The sequence below is a fragment of the Schistocerca nitens genome, chromosome 6, assembly GCF_023898315.1.
Source record: "Schistocerca nitens isolate TAMUIC-IGC-003100 chromosome 6, iqSchNite1.1, whole genome shotgun sequence".
Lineage (NCBI taxonomy): Eukaryota > Metazoa > Arthropoda > Insecta > Orthoptera > Acrididae > Schistocerca > Schistocerca nitens.
In genome coordinates, this window is record NC_064619.1 from 176,808,497 (window position 1) to 176,829,437 (window position 20,941).

General features: G+C 41.8%; 1 protein-coding gene across 4 annotated transcripts in view; it reads right to left on the reverse strand.

Annotated features, from left to right (window-relative positions):
* LOC126262576 (myocyte-specific enhancer factor 2) overlaps positions 1-20,941 on the reverse strand; it is an 888,576-nt gene that overhangs the window by 133,790 nt on the left and 733,845 nt on the right. For all 4 annotated transcript variants that reach the window (XM_049959303.1, XM_049959308.1, XM_049959302.1 and 1 more), the window contains one exon: positions 13,015-13,045. The gene's annotated coding sequence lies outside the window, so the exon portion shown is untranslated. The remainder of the gene's footprint in view (positions 1-13,014; positions 13,046-20,941) is intronic.

Sequence of the window (20,941 nt, forward strand, 5' to 3'; positions counted from 1 at the left end):
CACCGTCTGCATCAGTTTTCGGATGTTCTCTCAGCTGCGTGCCACAGAATTCATTTCCGCCCGAAGGAATATATCTTTCATTCATTACAACTGGTATCTCTGCTAAGAATTATCGACTACTTTTGTTCTTGTGTTTCTGACGATATTTTCAATTTCGATTATGTTTTGCGTACATTGAGTCATGTGCTGCTTCATTGTCACTGGGGAATATCGTTACGGATCTCATTACGAACAACATTATGTTTAATGCGTAGTTTTATATGTCCAACTGATAGAGCAACAGTCAGTTCAAGGCTTCGGGTGACCCTCAGTCAGTCATCAAGATGCGTAATCAAGAAAAATATGTTAAGATAATACATAACAGATAAATGCAGATGTAACTACGTATGCTTTCCCGGCATATCAACTGATGATATTCTTCTCGGTTCAGCAGCCGGATCGTGCAGAGATCTGAACACAATATTTCCACGGTCCACCTGGCTGCCGCCTTCAGAAGACAACGCTGTATGCTAATACAGCCGGAACTGATCCGTATCTTAAACGACGGCCCTTTTGTGTGCCGTGAAAGGCCTACAGCACGTGCGCTACAAATCGTCACTGTTGTCCCCAAACGTAAAGGAACGTACAACGCCCCAATGGCGAAACCTGGCACAAACCGGTGAATTCCTGTCGAGTACCATTTTCAATGTAATTCTGCCGGCTGAGTCAATGATAGTTTTTTATCTTATAAAATAAGGTTCGCAATCTTACTTAAAAGGTAACCCTAGTCTCTATTTATAATGTCTGCCAGTCTAATTCTTTAAAACATAGTTCCAATAGCGAAGCACGGGGGAATCCAGTTGTATCACACCGAACAGTGTTATGTTTGCGCCTCGGTAAGACAGTGCTTCGCGGAGGCCGATTTCTCAGGCTGCATCAAAGTCTATGGCGCTCGTGCTTAGCACATCTGTGTTGAATGGGGCGAATTTCCCACAATGGCAAGGGGTTTTGTAAACACCGGACTTTCTCAATTCTAGGTCATCTATTACCGAGCCAACGAGCGCTCTGATCTTGACTGGTAGACGAAATACGCTTCTGTTATTATATCAGGGGCTTACGCCAACTCAAACGCAGAAAGCTTGACACGAAAGCTGCATCACCTTAAGCTCGTGTTCAAGCAGAATGGGTACACAGACAGACAGACATTGAGTTGTTACTGCAGAATATTTCTATGGTAATCATTACCAGCTATTTATGAGAAATCTAAACGCATTGCTGTACTGTCAGACAAAAAGAAATAGTAGTTTATGGAGATTTCAGTGTAGATAAGGCAAGATCTGACTTTACTGAATACTACAAAAAATACTGTAATATTTTAAGAAAAGTCGTTAAAATTTCATGAAGTACGAACATGCTGACAGAAATTAATAATGCAGATAATAAGATTAAAACTATATGGAATATTATCAAATAGGACAGGCAGTCAGTGTACAAGACACCATAATAAACTAAATGACAATGTTGTGAATGATCACAAGTCGCAAACACTTTTAACAATTACTTTCTAAATGTGGCAGCAAAAATAGCATTAAATGGTTCAGTTGTAGCAGCAAGAGAATATACTAAAAATGTCATTCCACAAAACCAAACAACTAGACGCAGTACCGAAAAATTTATAGAACTACGAAAATTCTAAAAAAAGGCTCTAATTGTGTTGGAATTTCTTTCAGAACTCTGAAGAGTTGTTCTCACTTAATAAGCAATTGTTATATCTCTTTATAGGAAAGATGACAAAAAGGAGTCAAAAATGTATGTTCTAACCTGCTTACTAACATCGTTTTCCAAAATATTTGAAAATGTAATTTACTCAAGAGTAGGCTGAAACATAAGGAGAAAAAATTTACCTATCACATCACAGTTTGGATTCCAAAAGTTTTACTGAATGCTATTTACACGTTCACTCACCAAGTGTTAGAAACCTTAAACAATATAATATCGCCAGTTGGCAGTTTTGTGATCTTTCCAAGAGGTTTGATTAAGTGGATCATGTTAAACTAACAGAAAAACTCAAAGTTTTATGGAATTGGTGGCTTTACACGTAACTGATCTGAATCATATTGAGAAATAGAATGCAAAACGTTGTGCCGAATAATTCAGACAATGTTGGAAGCAGCGAAAATTTTAGTGACTGAAGACGAATCACAAAGGGGGTCGCACAGGGTTCAATTTAGTGTCCACTCCTGTTACTCATGTAAGTGAATGACATTCTAGTTAACATTCAACAAGCACAACTGGTACTTTTTGCAGACGATATTAGCGCTATAATAAATTTCATTATTGAGAATGAAATAGAAGACATTGTTAATGATGCTTGCCAAAGAATCATTCTCTGAAAATGAATTCTTTTTAAGTTCTGAGAAAACACGTTGTATTCAATTCTGTACAACGAATAGAGTCGTACCAACAGTTATGACATAAACTGGAGTCAATAATCAGGCTAAAATACCCCAAATTTTTTAGTGCACATACAGGTTAAACACTTGAAATGCAAGAAGCGTATTACTGAACTTCTCAAACAATTAAGTTCAGCTACTTCTGCTCTTCGTATAACTGTTAGACTTGGAAACAAACGAATCAGCCTCCTGACATATTTTGTATATTACCACTCAATAATGTCTTATAGAATAATTATCTAATAACTCACCAATTAGCAAAGACAGCGCTGACTGCATAAAAGCGAGCGGTAAGAATGGGGTGTTCACCTGTGGTCGCTATGTAGGTACCTCTTCAAGGAGTCTGGCATTTTAACTCATATTCGCTGAAGAAATTCTTTATAAGTAATAATCCAATACAATTTGAGAAGAATAGTGATGTCCATATCTATAACACTAGAGCAAAAAATTAACTTCATTACCTACTATGACGGCTGTCTGTATCTGAGAAAGTAGTCAAGTATACAGCAACAAACATTTCTGATCATTTGCCAATGACATCTGACAGGTAGCAAAGCAAGTTTTAAATCTTTTTCTCCTGGACAACTTCTTTTCCGTAGACGAATTTCTATTTAAAACCTACTAGCTTGTAAAAAACGGTTTTTAAGCGTAGCTGCACGAATAAGACTAAAAACTAACGTTTTTATTAATGTCAGCACTAATCATGTATACATATCCTGTAAAGTGACTCGTTCCCCATCATTTCGATAAAAGAATCGTTCAAATCATATATGGAACACGTAACGAACTAACTTAACAGATCTGTCGTGCCTTCGAGTTTTATTCTGCGCCAGAACCGTTAGAAGAGGCATGTAGATCGGTGGCTCTACTACTATATGCTGAGAACATATCTGCAAAAACAGGAATAATTTTATAAAGATGGAATATCAGAGGCATATTTCATTCGCCGGAATCCACAACTACATCTACATACATACTCTTCTCGTATCTTATCTTCGTGTTGGTGGCAGTAGGAGCGTTTTGCAATCAGCATCAAATGCCAGTTCTCTAAATTTTCTCAATAGTGTTCCTGTAAAAGAACGTCGCCTTCCCTCCAGCGATTCCCATTTGAGTTCCCGAAGCATCTCCGTAACACTTGCGTGTTGTGCGAACCCACCGGTGAAAAGTCTCGCAGCCCGCCTTTGCATTGCTTCGATGTCCGACAAGGTACGAATCGCAAACACTCGAGCAGTATTCAAAAATAGGTCGCCCTAGCGTCCTATATGCGGTCTTCTTTACGGATGAACCACACTTTCCTACAATGCTTCCAATAAACCTAAGTCGATCATTCCCACCCAACCACAACCCTCACATGCTCGTTTCATTTCATATCGTTTTGCATCGTCACGCCCAGATATTTAAAACACGTGACTGTGTCAGGCAGCACACTACTAATGCTGTATCCGAACATTACAAGTTTGTTTTTCCTACTAATCCGCATTGACTTTTAATTTTCACATTTAGAGCTACCTGCCACTCATCACACCAACAAGAAATTTTGGCTAAGTCATCTTCTATCGTCCTGAAGTCACTCATCTTCGACACATTCCCGTACATCACAGCATCATCAGTAAACAACCACAGATTGCTGCCCACCCTGTCCGCCAAATCATTTATGTACACAGTGAGTGATAGCGCTCCTATCACATTTTCCTGACGATGCTCTTGTGTCTGAGGAACACGAGGACAACATATAGTGTTCTGTTACTTAAGAATGCCAATGTGAGAAATTCGCACCACTCTACACTTCGATGCAGCATGATAAACATGCCTTAGCCGAACACTGTCTTACCGAGTGACACACGACATTTTACGATAAAACACAAATGGATGCCCCTGCGTCTCGCTATTCAGACAAGGAAGCTATCGAAATTAGACTGGCAGACAAAATTATAAATAGACAAGGGTCACCCTTTAAGTAAGATTGAGAATCCTGTTTAATCTGATTTCAAAAAATAACTGTCACTGGTTCAGCCAGCAGAATATGTTGAAAGTGGTACAGGACAGCGATTAGGTTCTTCCTTGGTTACAACACGGGGGCGCTGTACGTCAACTTGCGCTAGGGGGCAGCAGCGACGATTTGTGGCGCACTGTGCTACAGGCCTTCCGCGGCGTATAAAAGGACCGCCGTTTACGCTACGGATCACGTCCGGCGAAATTAGCATACAGCACTCCCACCTGAAGACTACTGCCAGGTGGATCGTGGAAATACTGCGTTCAGATGATTGCATAATCTGGCTGAAAACCCGAGAACAGTGCCATCAGGTAAATAGGTAATTACGGTAGCCTCAAGAAAAAAAGGTACCCATAGACTGTGACAGTAAAACACGAAAATTAATCGGCATCTCCAGAAAAAGCTGCATATGACGATACTGTGATGACAGCGAGTAGCAGCGTTTTGTTTGTGGGACGAAACAAAGAAGACATGAAGGAAGAAAATGGTTCAAATGGCTCTGAGCACTATGGGACTCAACATCTTAGGTCATAAGTCCCCTAGAACTTAGAACTACTTAAACCTAACTAACCTAAGGACATAACACACACCCATGCCCGAGGCAGGATTCGAACCTGCGACCGTAGCAGTCCCGCTGTTCCGGACTGCAGCGCCAGAACCGCTAGACCACCGCGGCCGGCCATGAAGGAAGATCAAGGTTTAACTTCCCGCTGACGATGAGACCGCTTAGGACGCCGTACAGCCTCGGATTGGACAAGAATGGGGCTCGAAACTTTCCACGTAATTTTCAAAGGAACCATCCAGGCATTCACTTCAAGCGATGTGGGGGAATATCTTAGACTGGAGAGATACCACTGGACTTTCGGAAAAGTATCATCCACACAACGCCGAAGATAACAAGGGTAAATAAATGCGATGACCGCCGCTACCATCCAAACTGCTGTCAATAATAATAATAGTTTTATGCGAAAGAATGGGAAAGAAAATTATGGATGTCTTAGAAGACAATAGTTTGGATTTAGGAATACTAAACGCACGAGGCATACAGTTCATACGTTGCGCTTGAAAATTAAGCCAAGACGTAACAAAAATCAAGATTTCTTCACAGGATTTGTCGAGGTAAATATGCGTTCGACAACGTAAAAGATGTCTGAAATTCTCAAAAGAAAAGGTATAAGCTAGAGAAAAAGAAGAGTAATGTACAGTACGTAGAAGATGCAAGGGGAAGCAATAAGAATAACCGAAGAAGAGATTTAAAAGGATATAAGGCGGGGACTACACATAGTGAGCAGGTGCGAATGGATGTGGAGATGAAGTGGCTCGCACAGGATAAACTAGCGTGGAGAGCTGCATCAAACTGCGTCTGAAGACGACGACAACAACAACGCAGTGTGCTGGAGGAAGACGAGATTAGTGTTTAACGTCCCGTCGATCAACGAGGTTATTAGAGACGGAGCACACGTTCGGATTGGGAAAGGATGGAAAAGGAAAGCGGCCGTGCCCTTTCGAAGGAACCATCCCGGAATTTGCCTTAAGTGATTCAGGGAAATCGCGGAATACCTAAATCAGTATGGCGGCAGGTGTAGTCTTCCTAACAGCAAATAGAAAAAAACTGTGACGACAATAAGAAGAGGTTTCATGAGTGGGTTTAAAATTCAGGATGAAACAGTATCAGTGATAGGATTCGCTGATGACATTGTTAATCTGAAACTTGATGGTAGATTAAAACTGTCTGCCAGACCAGGACTCGAACCTGGAACGTTCGCACATCTGCTATCGACTGAGCTATGGAAGCACGACTCACGACCCGTGCTCACAGCTTTATTTCCACCAGCACCTCATCTGATACCTTCCACCTATTATCTGGTGGAAGTACAGTTGTGAGCGAGAGCCGCGGGTCGTGCTTGGAGAGCTCAGTAGGTAGAACACTTACCCACCAAAGGGAAAAGTCTCACGTTGGAGACCCGATCCCGCACAGAGTTTTAATCTACCACCAAGTTTCAGATCAGCATTCACTCTGCTGCAAAGTGAAAATCCAATCTACGAAGTGAGGAAAAATTACACGACTGGTTGAACGGAATGGACAGTCTAATTAGCACGGAATATGGGATAACAGTAAACCAAAGAACGACGAGAATAGCGAGAAATTTAACATCAAAACTGAGGAGCATGTAGTAGAGAAAGTCATGAAAATTCTGCTACCTTGAAAGCAAAATAACGCATGACGGGCGAAGCCAGGAGGACATTAAAAGCAGACTGGCACAAACAAAGCGACAATTCCTGGACAAAATAAATCTACTAGGATCATGCAAAGTCTGGAACAGACGAGAATCGGACCGTTTCAGGTGTGGTGTTACAGAAGCATGCTCAAAGTTATGCGGACTGGTGAGGTAAGAAATGGAGATCAGCGAAGAAAGCTAAAACAGTAACTAGAAGAAGGGTTGCGATGCTAACACTAGAATTAAGGTATCATGAAATAAACTGCATAGTACTAGATGGGACCGTGGAGCGTAAACCTGATAGGGTAAGACAGACATTCGAACATATCCATGTTCGGTGTAAATTCATCTCAGATGAAGGGTTTGGCATAGGAAAGGGCTGCATCAGACCAGTCAGAATACCGTAAACTCGAGGCACGTCTCGAAGCAGAAATCTTTCTTTGCGCTGATAAGCCCTTCCCTTCATCAGTGTAACCAGCGACACCCGCTGTTTGTTCAACAACGCGCCGAGCTGCCTACCCTTACGCCACTTACTTTATTAATGCACGCACAATAGCCAGGATCTGTGTTATATTTCCGCATGCATTCTGTGGCGTTGTACTGATCCAACATTCTGGAGCGAGTCATGGGTTATCGTCGACGATCGAGACAGATACGAACTGTTGGTAGCTCAGCAACCGTCACTATCTCGAGAGGTCCTAAAGACTAGATTCACTCTCGTCCTCCAGTAAACGGCTGAGGCTACATTCCAACAGGAAACAGCTAACCGCAGCATCTCGATGTGACCTTCACAGTAGAGAAGTAAACACGAAGTTTCCTTTCCCTGTCTTCCTGTCACGTACGTCGCTAACTGGATACGACGACTTGAGTCGCCAGCTGAGCCCTCAGTTTCCTGTGGCTATATGTACTAATAACTGAGGACCTGCGTGCTAGAAGAGAAGCCTGGCAATAAAAACTCTGGAATTACACAAACTCTTCGATTCACAGGCGTAAAGCATAAGAGAATCTATTTCAAATCGTGCCATTATCACACGTACTCTGTGGTAGCATTTAACGCTATAACCCGAAACTTCAATCGATTATTTACATCATTAGTTTACAACTGTGGCATTGGTGTGATTGTCTGTCGATTACATCTTAATGGCCTGCCACGCATTGTAACTATATTTTCTTTAGTACAGGATATTATGAGCATAAAACCACCATTTACATGGATGAAAACCGTCATTCCTTTTCGTCATTCCTTTTCGTTGTTTCAAGCTGTTTCTAGTTTTACGCTATGATGTGCAAATCGTTATTCGGTACTGTCAGTGCTCCATGTCGAAATTTTCAGTATTTTCCACGAGATACAGAAACTGAGCGAATGAGGAGGAACGCGAACTGCCATGAAGGTAGGCTCTGTGGTGACAGTCCGTGTGTTCTGCAGACCTCCAGCTAACGGTGTAATTACGATGCGTGTTCTGACTTGTTATACAGCAATGCAACGCCCTGATTTCCTCCGCGTAAACAATTTCAACACCTACCCCAAACTTGCTCGTACCTTACTTGTTACGTTCAACTCGCAGTTATAACAAATTGTCACCGGGTGTTGCTGAGCCATTCAAACATTGTACTGCCTCCACGTAAAAATATCTAATGCGCAGTCTTATGATATCTACATGTGCAACAGTAAAAGCTTCACAAACCGTTCGTCTCGACTGACGAAACTGGCCGTCTCAGCTTCCTCAATACCGACAATTTGTTGGGAAAAAGGTGCTAATATGAGGAAAGAAATGTAAAAGAACTGACTCACATAATTACAGAGCAATATCCTGAGCATCGGTTTGCTACGGAAATCTTGAATACATTCTGACTTCGTATATAATAAATTTCCTTGAGACAGAGCTTCTGTCCACAAATCACCGCGTATTTAGAAACCATCGTCCGCGCGAAACTCAGTTTGTCCTTCCCTCACAGTTAATCCCACAACATATGGACGGAGAGTAATAAGCAGATTTACAGAAAGCGTTTGATACGGTGCCTCACTGCAGAGTGTTGACGGTTTAGGTTTCCAGATTTGTGGGAGGCTCAAAGTCTAGGTAAAAGAAGCCAGTATGTTGTCCCCGACGCCGAATGTTCATCAGAGACAAGGGTATTGTCATGAGTGCCCCAGGGAAGTGTGACAGGACCATTTTTGTTCTCCGACTAAAAGAAGACATCGAACCAACTCAGAAGCGTGCTGCTAGACTTGTTAGCGGTAGGTTCCATCAGCACGCACGTATTACGGAGATTCTTCGTGGAAATAGACGACTGTCTTTTCGCAACGCACTAGTGCGAACATTTAGAAAACCGGCATTTGAAGCCGACTGAAGAACGATTCTGTTGCCACCAACGTACATTTCGCGTAATGTCCTTGAATATAAGATTCGAGATATTAGGGATCGTACGGAGGGCTTTAAACAGACGTTTTTTGCCCGCTATGTTTTCGAATGGAACAGGAAACGAAATGGCTAGTAGTGCTACAAGGTACCCTCCGCCATACACCGTACAGTGATTTGTGGAGGTGTATGCAGACAAGAAAGCATTCAGTGACGCTAGAATTGCTTCCGTCCGTTACTACATAGCAAACTGTTCTATATCCTTCGCATCTTTGCCAGGCAACAGCTCATTTTCTTAAGTATGTGTAAAAAAAATGGTTCAAATGGCTCTGAGCACTATGGGACTTAACAGCTGTGGTCATCAATCCCCTAGAACTTAGAACTACTTAAACCTAACTAACGCCGGCCGCGGTGGTCTAGCGGTTCTGGCGCTGCAGTCCGGAACCGCGGGACTGCTACGGTCGCAGGTTCGAATCCTGCCTCGGGCATGGGTGTGTGTGATGTCCTTAGGTTAGTTAGGTTTAAGTAGTTCTAAGTTCTAGGGGACTTATGACCTAAGATGTTGAGTCCCATAGTGCTCAGAGCCATTTGAACCATTTGAACCTAACTAACCTAAGGATATCACACACATCCATGCCCGAGGCAGGATTCGAACCTGCGCACGGTTCCGGACTGCGCGCCTAGAACCGCGAGACCACCGCGGCCGGCAAGTATGTGTAAACACCTTATGTAATAATGATTAAGAACTTAGTTCGGAGAAGAATTTTTATGACTTTTGCCTTACGAAATAACGCTGTGTGACGATTTCACAAAAACGTATAATAAGAGTATGTGATACATAGCATCGGGATAATTCTCTAAGCAACAAGTCATATATGCGACGCTACATGTGCCCTTTCATGTAGTGAGTTAGATCCAACCGACCGCAATTTGCAACAAGCAGTAGCGTCCGTATAACAGGGATGAAACGCAACTGATCTCTATCTGCCACGCTTTGGCATCAAGGGACTTCACGTACGCAAACCTCGAAAGTTTCTCACTGCTTCTAAGGTGAATTGAGAATCTGAAAGACGACAAAAACTGGAAACAATTTCCGCATGACTACAACCTTTACGACACAGAAGAAACTTCGCAAAGCTGTTGCAGTAAGCTGGGCGGATAGGTTAGATTCCCGGGGTTGGCAAGGATATTAGCTGTACTAAATATCTGGATAGGTAGCGCAGGTTCCCTGTTTGTGGAGATAGCCAGATGTTGCAGTAAGTACGCATCACTAACTGTAGAGCTAGATTTTTGTTTTGTACATTTCATTTCCTACCGTAAAGCAGTAAGTCGGGCTGTATGAGAGCCAGTTCTTTACAGAACTCTATTCTTTTCAGCCAAATATCTGGGAGAAAGTATTAGGGTAGTGGCGTACGCAGTTTGTTATGAAGGCAAAATGTCCCACACAAAAATGTGAGCTGCTAGTGTGAGTACGTGTATCTGTTCATTTTTGTTGCATGGTAGAGTCGAGTACTTGTTCGAAATGTATATTAAACCTAATGTAAATATAGGTACACGGTTCTTATGTACATGCAAGTATGTGCGAGTACGATGAATATTTTCACTTGTGTGATGCAACTGATTATTCCTTATCATAGCGGGTTATCAAGCCTACAATAAATCGACCAAGAAAAACTCAGTACACATCACCACGAATTTCACAAGTAAAATAGTTTTTCACGTAATCTGTTCATCACAACTAAAAGAAACACACTCCTCAAACAATAGGTTTCCTGTAGTTTGCCGGCAAGAGTGACCGAGCGGTTCTAGGCGCTACAGTCTGGAACCGCGCGACCGCTACGGTCGCATGTTCGAATCCTGCCTCGGGCATGGATGTGTGTGATGTCCTTACGTTAGTTAGGTTTAAGTAGTTCTAAGTTCTAGAGGACTGATGACCTCAGAAGTTAAGTCCCATAGTGCTCAGAACCATTTCCTCTAGTTTAAAAAGTAAACAATCTGCTTTCAGCGTAATTTAAAGACCAGCTGACGTCAAAGTAATACCTAAATAATATGACTAAAACAACAATAAATGCATCTCTAAATGGAGTTCATTTGTGTCTGTCTGTATTTCGAGCGCGCTTAATCCGTAATCCCAGCGCAGATGTCACACTTTACATTGTCACAGCACTACAAAAATACATTTAAGATTATCGGAACAGCTCGTAATGAAAAGGAGCAGAATTACATTAACACAGTAAATAACTAAACACCTATACGTTTCATAATTTCAAGCTTTAGAAGGCAAAGGCCAATGACGTTGGCGAAACCTCAGTATAACCAATTTGGGTAAGAGGATGAGCGGACCTAAAAACCAAAAACATGGAAAATAAAAATAAATAAGGCTACGCTTTCCTATTATCTTTCGGCACTTGTGCAATCTGGAAGGGCATATTCATCCAAAAGCGGTAAAAACCAGCAACCAGCGACTTCTTAGCCACTTGTTACTTACTCAACGGCATGTGCGAATGATTTCGGCAGATTAGCGTTTAATGTGTCTTTGACCATTGATAATTAAAGACTGACAGGAAAAATAAATGAGTCGTCGTCTTCTGAATCTAAACATGCATTCAGTAATCTATGGAAACAACAGAAACTAAAAATCGACGGATGAGGTTTTGAATACTGCTGCTTCAGAATGCGGATCGAGGACGATTTGGAGTTAGGCTCCCTTCACGAAGGTGCCTAATGCGTTAGATAAAAAAGAAAAATAAAGATAGCTCGTTATGTTTCCACATTATTTATAGTGAACGACAAGATCGCTATGCCTTCTACGGTGAAAGCAGATCATCTGGCCGTTTCGCTAAGACGAGTCGCGCATCAACAGTATTTATAAGGGGCGTTCAAAAAGGAACGAACCGGAGGCATAATTACAGAAACCAGTACCTGTATGTTAGAAGTATTGACCCTGGCTGTTGAGACACTTGTCCCACTGTGACACAAGGCGGTGAGTGGCTGTCTCATAAAATTCCCGGGACTGCGATGTCAACCAGTTCCGCACGTACAGCTGGACGTCGTCGCCCGAGGTGAATCGTTTGCCCCTCAGAGCCTTTTTAAGGGAACTAAAATTAGCGTAATCACAGGGAGAGACGTCCGGACTGTATGGAGGGTAGCCGAGAACCTCCCATTTGAATTTCTGCAGGAGTGCCGCGACTGTGTTGACCATATGCGGCTTTGCATTCTCGTGGAGCAAAATGACACCATGGGTGAGACTGGCTGGTCGTTTTGATTTGATCGCTTGGCGAAGGGTGGTCAAGGTTTGTGAGTAACGCTGGGCATTCACTGTTATCCCGCGCTGCAGGAATTGAATCAGAAGAGGGCCATCTCGGTCAAAGAAGAACGGCAGCATAACATTTCCCATTCACCTCTGACGACGACGTCCAGCTGTATGTGCGGAACTGGCTAACATCGCAGTCCCGGGAATTTTATGAGACAGCCATTCACCGCCTTGTGTCACAAGTGTCTCAACAGACAAGGTCAATACTTCTAACATACAGGTACTGGTTTCTGTAATTATGCCTCCGGTTCGTTTCTTTTTGAACGACCCTTATATTAAGCAAGCTAGTATATAATTTAGGAGTGTAGTTAACTTCATCAGTTGTGTTTGTAGCAAGCTGTGAAAAAACACGGTCCGGGAAATTCGAATAGCAATTTATCTTTTATTTAACAGAATTAATTCCATCAGGAATCAGTCATAGGCAACGCTGTAGGCGAGATCGACATTATCTACGACAAAGAATGCTTCGGGGTAACAACAGTGTTAGGTTGTTGACTAATTTCTCACAGAGAAAGTACTGCCACGGTGAAACATATTCCTCTGTTAGTTTTATGTGTGTTTATACTTAAAGAAATTACCTAAAGCCACTACATATTTAATCTTGATAGTGCTTCTTTTACCATGTGACCCACTCACTACCGTAAAGCACGTGAACATGTGGTGTAGAAAAACTAAAGGCAAAGTGCAGTGTTCTACTTACACAGTCTGCTCGCACAACGATGTCAGGCATCCTGGAAAAAAGAAGAGAGAACAGTTCATTTCAAACACCCACACACTGCATAGCACTAGATAGCATCATATTACATTTAGCACATCTATAGGAAGAGATCTTGAGGAAATCATACAAGCCCGCTGGGAGGTTTTTCTAGAAACAGGCAGACCGAGGCTGGTTGTCGCGGTTCAGGGTCTTCAATTTTTGAAAAGGAAGTATTTGCAGTTTCCCTTTATGTCATTATAATATGTATCCTTGCTACATTCTCCCACAAATTTGAAGCTACAGCAGCATTTAGCTATTCAAAAAAAAGTTCCGTCAGAGTAAGTATTTGTGACAACATGCCATGACTGCAGGTTTGTTGCCACAGACATCGCGGTTGGCTGTCAAGGGTTTGTTAGAGGAAAAAGAAGACATTATTTACTAGAAAAATGGCATTACGAATACAACAATTAAGCAATGATATCGATAAAGCGCTAACACACAAATCAATTTAGACACTAAATTAGTAATTTAAATAAGAATGAAAAAATAGACGACGATGGTGTAATACTTCTTTCTTCTCTTTAATACCTGTCTTTCTTACTTTCTTTCTCGCTATTTTTAGCTGCTTTTCTAAGTAGACATGTCACTGATTTCTTTTAGCTGCATTTTCAGCTAGTTTTTCGAGCTCTGTCTCAGCTGGTGAATCTGTTAAAATTGCGATATCTCATTTTGGGGAGAGATTTCTATATTTTTCCTATAGCCCGCCTTTGTTGAAGATCCTGCTACAAGAGTTGACTTCCGCACACTGGGGAGCCCATGTCGAGGTTCATCTGGATTCTCTTGAGACATCTCTGGAAGCTCATTTTTTGGCTGCTCCGAAAGCTGCTTTGCAAGCTGGTTCACAGGCTGCTCTCTATCTGTCACAAAGCTCGGTTCAAAATCAGTATCTGTGTATACGTCACAATTTAATGGATATATTCTTGTGGGCCGAAAACCTGAAGAAATATTAGATGGAGTCATTGCAAGAGGAATATTACATGGAAACATTGCAAGAGGTCACGAACGAGAAACGAGTTGTGATACATCGTCAACTGTTTTCGTTCTCCGTGGGGTAGTTACCGCCCAACCGACACAAGCTGAGTTTTAAAATATCTTGAACAGCTCATAGACAATGCGACCTAGAGCCTTTAGCTTATGCAAACCATGTGAGGGGAAAGATAACAAGACGATTCCGTTGCATTTAGCCCTTCTATGCTGAGATGGTCACCTCTGGTTTTCGTAATGAAGGAGCTGGGTGTCAGTTTAGGAAATCAGCAGACCTGTAATCTCCGTGACACCCATTATCCTGCCACGCAAATATCATAAGTATTGATTTCTTTTGGCATTAAACCATAGCAGACATCGGCTGCTTGTAGAACGTACTGCTTCAATTACTTCTTGTCGTCACTGGAAAAAATAACTTCTCTCTTCGGAAAATAACTAACGGTGGTGAAATGCCGAACTATTTCGTCGTCGTTAATTTCATCTTGGGAAATTATCTTACGATATCTCATAAACGCTGGATAACTGATTTGATAATCAGTTGCAGCTTTACGAATCACTCACTTTATTCCTCCTTAACTGCTGCAAGAATTATGCCTGCAAAAATCTCTCTTAAGTTTTTCTTTTTTTCTGATTTTTCAACCATTTTTACCTCAGACAAGCGAAAAACCTACTAAAAACATCTGCCGGGGTAGGTTGCCACATGTGACAACCATCTGCGAAATATTTGTTATAGCCAATCCCGAAAAGACATTTCAGACAAAATCCGAGCTAGATAAACAGACTGTGAACCTAACCTCAATACTAACACGGAATAACATAGTGCAACTGTTAGAAAATAATTGTGATATAGACTTCACTAAATATAAAGTGAATAATAAGATTTAATTAAATCAAGACATGAATACTTACGGGTGTAAAAAACAAAAGACCAATAAAATCCAGAGAACAGTCGCCAGAACTAGAAACTGCTTACACTCAGAATATTGTGATCGTACTGTGGTTTAAGTTTAGACCGCTAGGTAGCAGCAGCGACTGAGAACTAAGACTGGCGACAAAAAATCCGTGTGAAAACCACCCTGATGGGACGTGGTAGAAAAAATGGCCTGACAGTGGCAAGACATTAGCTTGGCAGCATAAAATCAGCATGTGAAACTTATCAAAACTAAGTAATATTACTCCTGCGAAAGACTAACCAAATAGTGTTCGCTGTGTTTTCACAGCGATCCTTACATCAACGCACTGTCAAAGTTTTGTAACAAGAAACTAGGGCAAGTAATGATTCATATTATGATTTCATGTTGCTGAACAGATTAGCAACTGATAAGGATATAACACACAGCACTGCGTTTCATTAAATGCAAATTGTCATCGATTAAGATATAAATAAAAATGGCAAGAGTCACGTCACACGAATATTTTAATTAAACTGGTCGACGATATAGAACATGATTACAGATACACTAGAAAGTGGTCAGAAAAAGTTGCAGTTTTCAGTTAGCTATTAGAACACGGGAAAATCGCAGTATGTGTACGAAACAACCTGTTCGGAAGACTTTGGCTTATGTAAATTCCCACCATAATGAACATAAGAGGAACCGAGTTCTTATGAGAAGTGGAGCACTGGTTGTAGACCCACACATACATAATCTGATAGAAATGGTACACACGTAGATATGCTGCTGGCTCTAAGAGACAGTCCGCAGCTGAAAATGAAGGGAAAAAAAAAGAGATTCTTCTTCATCTTACCTACCTGTGGCTTCTCACTGTCCATAAGTGACTAAGACAAAATGATCTTTCCACAATATTAGGCCTATTGCTTTGTCTGTGCTTGTCACTAGGTGGCAGAGGAGAGATAAAGATACTGACGATTGACAAACGATATTAAGCAAGATTTTACATGGATAAATAATGAGAGGGAGAGAGAGAGAGAGAGAGAGAGGCAGTGTTTGACCAAGAGAAATTACGATCACCGCCAGGAAGCAGAGGTGGCGCTAATTCCTCTTCAGCGTTAACATGATAATGAAAACAGAGCGTACCTTAAGAAGAGCTTCAGTGCGCGCACGACTCTTTTTACTAAAAGGGGACACAAACTCGGGAAGCGCGTGTCAACAGTATCACGACTGAAGAACTACAGGAAAGCCATTACTAAAACTAAAGGGAGCCATTACTAAAACTAAAGGGAATCATAAGTAAAGGTTGCAAAGGAAGAGGCAAGTGTTACATTCACAGGGCGCCTTCACCAACTGTACCTCTTCATACTTATACGACTTGAAAGTCAGTACCTCCACATCCATTTCCTAACGCAGTACGAAAAAATTGTCAAAACAACCCGAAGAAATCGATTTTGTGAACTCCCGAGCGCTGGCTGTTACGTATACAAGTAAAAAACATTTCGAACATATTAACAGTGGCATTAGTATTGAAATCGATAAATAGCTAGTTGCTACTTAAAAAATATCTACTTGAATTATATACTACGTTCAAGTGGCTCTGAGCACTATGGGACTTAAAATCTCAGATAATCAGTCCCCTAGACATAGAACTACTTAAACATAACTAACCTAACGACATCACACACATCCATGCACGAGGCAGGATTCGAATCTGCGACCGTAGCAGCAGTGCGATTCCGGACTGAAGCGCCTAGAACCGCTCGGCCACACAGGCCGGCAATTATATACTAGTATTTATCTCTTCTTCGCCTCTTTCTTGACCTTATCGTGAGTCTTCAAAGGGTCGGCATGTTATTCTGAATCTGGTAGTGTTGGTGGTCGAATCCTTGTGCCTCGCCCCCCAATCCCCTCTCGTGATGGAATTTGTGTACACAATCTGTCTGCGTTTATGGTTATTGTCAAAGTGTGTGAACCTTTTCGAAGTGTTTGTGAATCGTGTAGCTGCAGCCAGTGTTCAGCTGGTGGGATGTGGGAAACCGCATAAAAACCACATCCAGGCTGGTCGGCAAACCGTTTATCGTCGCTAATCCGCCGGGCGGATTCGTCCCGGAGCCGGCGTGACTCCCCGAATCCCGGGAGTCGCTGAAGAGGAGATGTGACACCAGTGACACATCTCCTCTTCAGTGAATGAGATACAGAAATATGTACATGTGATTTTAAAATATGAAAAACTGTGTTGATTTACGAATAGTTTATAAATTAAAATATAGGTCTCTTATTCCCTGTTTTCCTTAAAAAGTAAAAGCGGTCTTTCTTTATGATAACATACCTAAAACTGGCGTTTTGCACTGCTAATGATCACGGTGGTATAGGATTGGATACTCTCAGGGTGTAGAGATGGACGAGAAATGAACTTCATTGCTTTTGAAAAAGAAGTGGATAATAAGTAATTAGTGTGTGTTTTTGGAGCAGAGCGTTTTGGAAAGGATGAGTGATGGAAACGACGACGCAGTCGGTTGAGTTTTGTTGGGTCAAGATGTGGAAAATGTGTAGGTGTAAGGCTGGGGGATGTGCTGGTATCAGCGCAGTAGAGTCAGAGGGTTGGTGATCAGGGATTGGATGATTGGGTGGATGATGCGCCAAGAAACGTAGGAAATTCAAAGCTATTCGACGCATGAGAGGAGAGAGAGGAAACTGGTACAGAGCTCGTGTGGAGGGGAAGGGGGGAGGGAGGGAGGAAAGGAGGGGAGGGGTGGTAGACGGATACGGAAAGTGAACTCCCCATTTTTTCTCTCTCTCTGTCTCTATCTAGCACTCACTGAGATCGAACGAGACAGCTTTAAAATGAGTGCGTAAATGCATTTTGTGTCATGTGTAAATAAAGTCAGTTCCATCCATATTTCTTTACTGTACTTGGACACGCACGATAATTTCACGTGGATGGAGGCGGAACAACAGTTCATTTCCTAACCAGATCAGATTAGCTTTCGAGCGTCCAGCGATATCTAAATCAACATATCGTAGGTCGATGGACTGGTTCTGCATCGGCCGCAGACAATTTCTGCAAATGACCATCCGATTCCTGTGTTTCGATTCTTCCGGTGAGATCCGGACAGATACGAAGTTCACATCCCTCCTCATCGAGTTACGTTATCAGAATTACAGAGATGTATTACCACAACCATCGAGAACATCATACTACACATGCTTAATCTCGGTGGAGTTAATTTGATCATGTGGATACCTGTTGTCTGACACAATAGGGTCATAATGGTCCAGGAATGCACTCTTCCTTCTTCAAATGTGTTAGTAAGGTCATTTCGTTACATTCCACGCAGGTGAAAATGTATTCTCACGAAAGAGCCCAGTAATAAGATCATGCTGCATTGCCTCGATGAAGAAAAAACGTTTTTCCGCTCGCAGTTCGAGAATGGAATAATAGAGAATTACTGCGAAGGTGGTTCGATGAACCCTCTGCCAGGCACTTAGGTGCGATTTGCAGAGTATCCTTGTAGATGTGGAAGTACACTGCAACACAGTAAGGCAGCGTGGCGAGTCTAGTCGTGAATCGTTGCTTCTCAGCTGCGACGTCTTGCGCGGCTGTCGGCTCACCTCGCGCACGGCCGCACCCTACCTCATACCCTTGTGTTGGCAGCGAGGGCGAACGGGGAACCCCCTGACGCAGCCGCCCGTCGTGCACGGCTGCAGACGAAGAAACGCAACATCTGGGTCCTCACATGCAGTCAGAGCACCAGCGACACATGCCGTCGCGGAAAGACTGTTCAAATAGTTCAGCATACTAAAAGTTACCGTGACACGGACAGCACCGTTTAGCAATAGCAAGTTGCATCCAGGCCCATACTCCTCAATAGCGCGCCAGAGCGCCCTGCCTCCTAATTTTATTCCTACAATTGTTCCCATAAACAACTCAAAAGCGCTGTTTAAAAGCAATAATGTCCTTACAAGATGTTGGAAGATGTCACGTACATACTAACACAAAACCAGCAGAAAAGTTCCCTCTAATCAAGTAATTTCATTGTCAAGCATTGTGGTATAGTTGCTTCATTTTAAATATCCTCTATAGGAAGTAAGCTTGTTAAACTCGATTTAGTATATAAATTTTTTCAACATCATCTTCTTATTTTAATATTGTTGTTTCTGTTTCGTTTTCATTACTGTTAGGAAACAACCGATATGCGATTTAAAACCGAACTCAGTGCTGTATCTGGTTCACTAGATAATGACTTTTACATGCTGCAAAACCCGTCATTTGACAGAAAAACAGTACCTCGGAATGTTTATACTAACATTATACGGCCGGGGCTTTAAAAAATAGAAGCCATTAATCAAAAGAGCGCGCGGTTGCACAATTGCACTTGTCACTTCTTCCGCTGTTGAAAACTGGGATACTACCGTATTTTGTAAAGTACGAGCAGTCACACAGTAACTGTCAGCAGGGCGAACGCCGTCAGTACTGGATCATGGTCGACATTTGAAAATGTACCATGAAAAAAGATATTAAAAAATACACTATCCTTGAAATCACCACGACTGCTGCAGTTCTGACCCTGTTGATCGAGCTTTCGGTGCTTTGGTTATTAAAGCATGTCGCCTTCCTTTAGATTCTTACATTATATGTCAACAAAAAATTACTTTATAAAAAGTATGGGTAAAAAAGATTAATCTTAAGAATAGAGGCAATCTTTACAAAGTAGAAAACTGAAAATAGCTCCTGAAATACAGGTAATACTTTCATTCTTAACAATAATTATTTTAAAGTAATGTTTTTATATATGCCCTACATAACGTCGTCTTTGTTAACATCAGGTGCAAAACATCACATAAAAAGACATGTAGAGATGATGGAAAAACCAAAGCACCTGACGATGGACTCACCGAATCCGAAATGTAATCGTACATGTAAATTATTTTTGTGACTGACGACGGATAGCATACACACATTCATTGAAATGTTAAAAGTTTACGAAATTCGGTAATTACTTTCTGGGGGCTAGGATGCAATGGAAATACAGGGTAGTTTTACTCTGGGTCATTTGGTCAGTTCCCAAGATAGGTGTTTTGATTATAGTTTTGAACAGTATTCTTAATCTTATAGTTTTGAATATGGTTGTTACTCAGCAACCGTATACTAGTTTCGACATAGGGTTAAACAACCAACCGGTTGCAAATCACTGGTAGGCACATTGATCTAGGTTTCGACACCTACTAAGGGTGTCTTCATCAGAATGAAATTTTGCTAAATCGTAATATTACATTGCTAAAAGGCAATGGTCAAAATTTAGAGCAGCTATGTTCAAGTCGAAAGTGAAATAAAACGTTCTAGCCCTTGTATGTCCCAGCTGAGCACACGTGGTAAGGCTAGAACTTTATTTCACTTTCGACTTGAGCATAGCTGCTCTAAATTTTGACCATTGCCTTTTAGCAATGTAATTTTACGATTTAGCAAAATTTCATTCTGATGAAGACACCCCTAGCAGGCGTCGAAACTTAGGTCAATGTACCTACCAGTTATGTCCAACCGGTTGGCTATGTAATCCTACGTTGATACTCTTAATCTCTTCACGCAAATTTCGTGATTTCTTCGATGTGTAAACGGCGGCTTTCTTCCACGGCCTTTGTTCCTATGAGATATTGCTCCACCTCAATCAACGCCATATCACATTAAGAAAATACTGTTCAATTTAAATGCCCCTACTGCAAAATCACTGACTGCGGTAAATAAGGCAAACAAATATAACGAAATAGTCTCCTTGTATTTTACTCGCTGTGGTTGCTATTTCCTTTTGGTTAGAGCGATAGTCATACAACAACCATGGCGGCGGCGCAAGCTGTGCGCCACATGACGCAACAAGCCGACAGTCTGTCTCTGCCGATTCTGTTCGTCGCGTTGAACAGTTAGCATAGTTCTTCGATTTGACGCACGTACGGTAACTTGTAATTTTGCCGTTGTAGTGCCTCATAGTTAACAAATA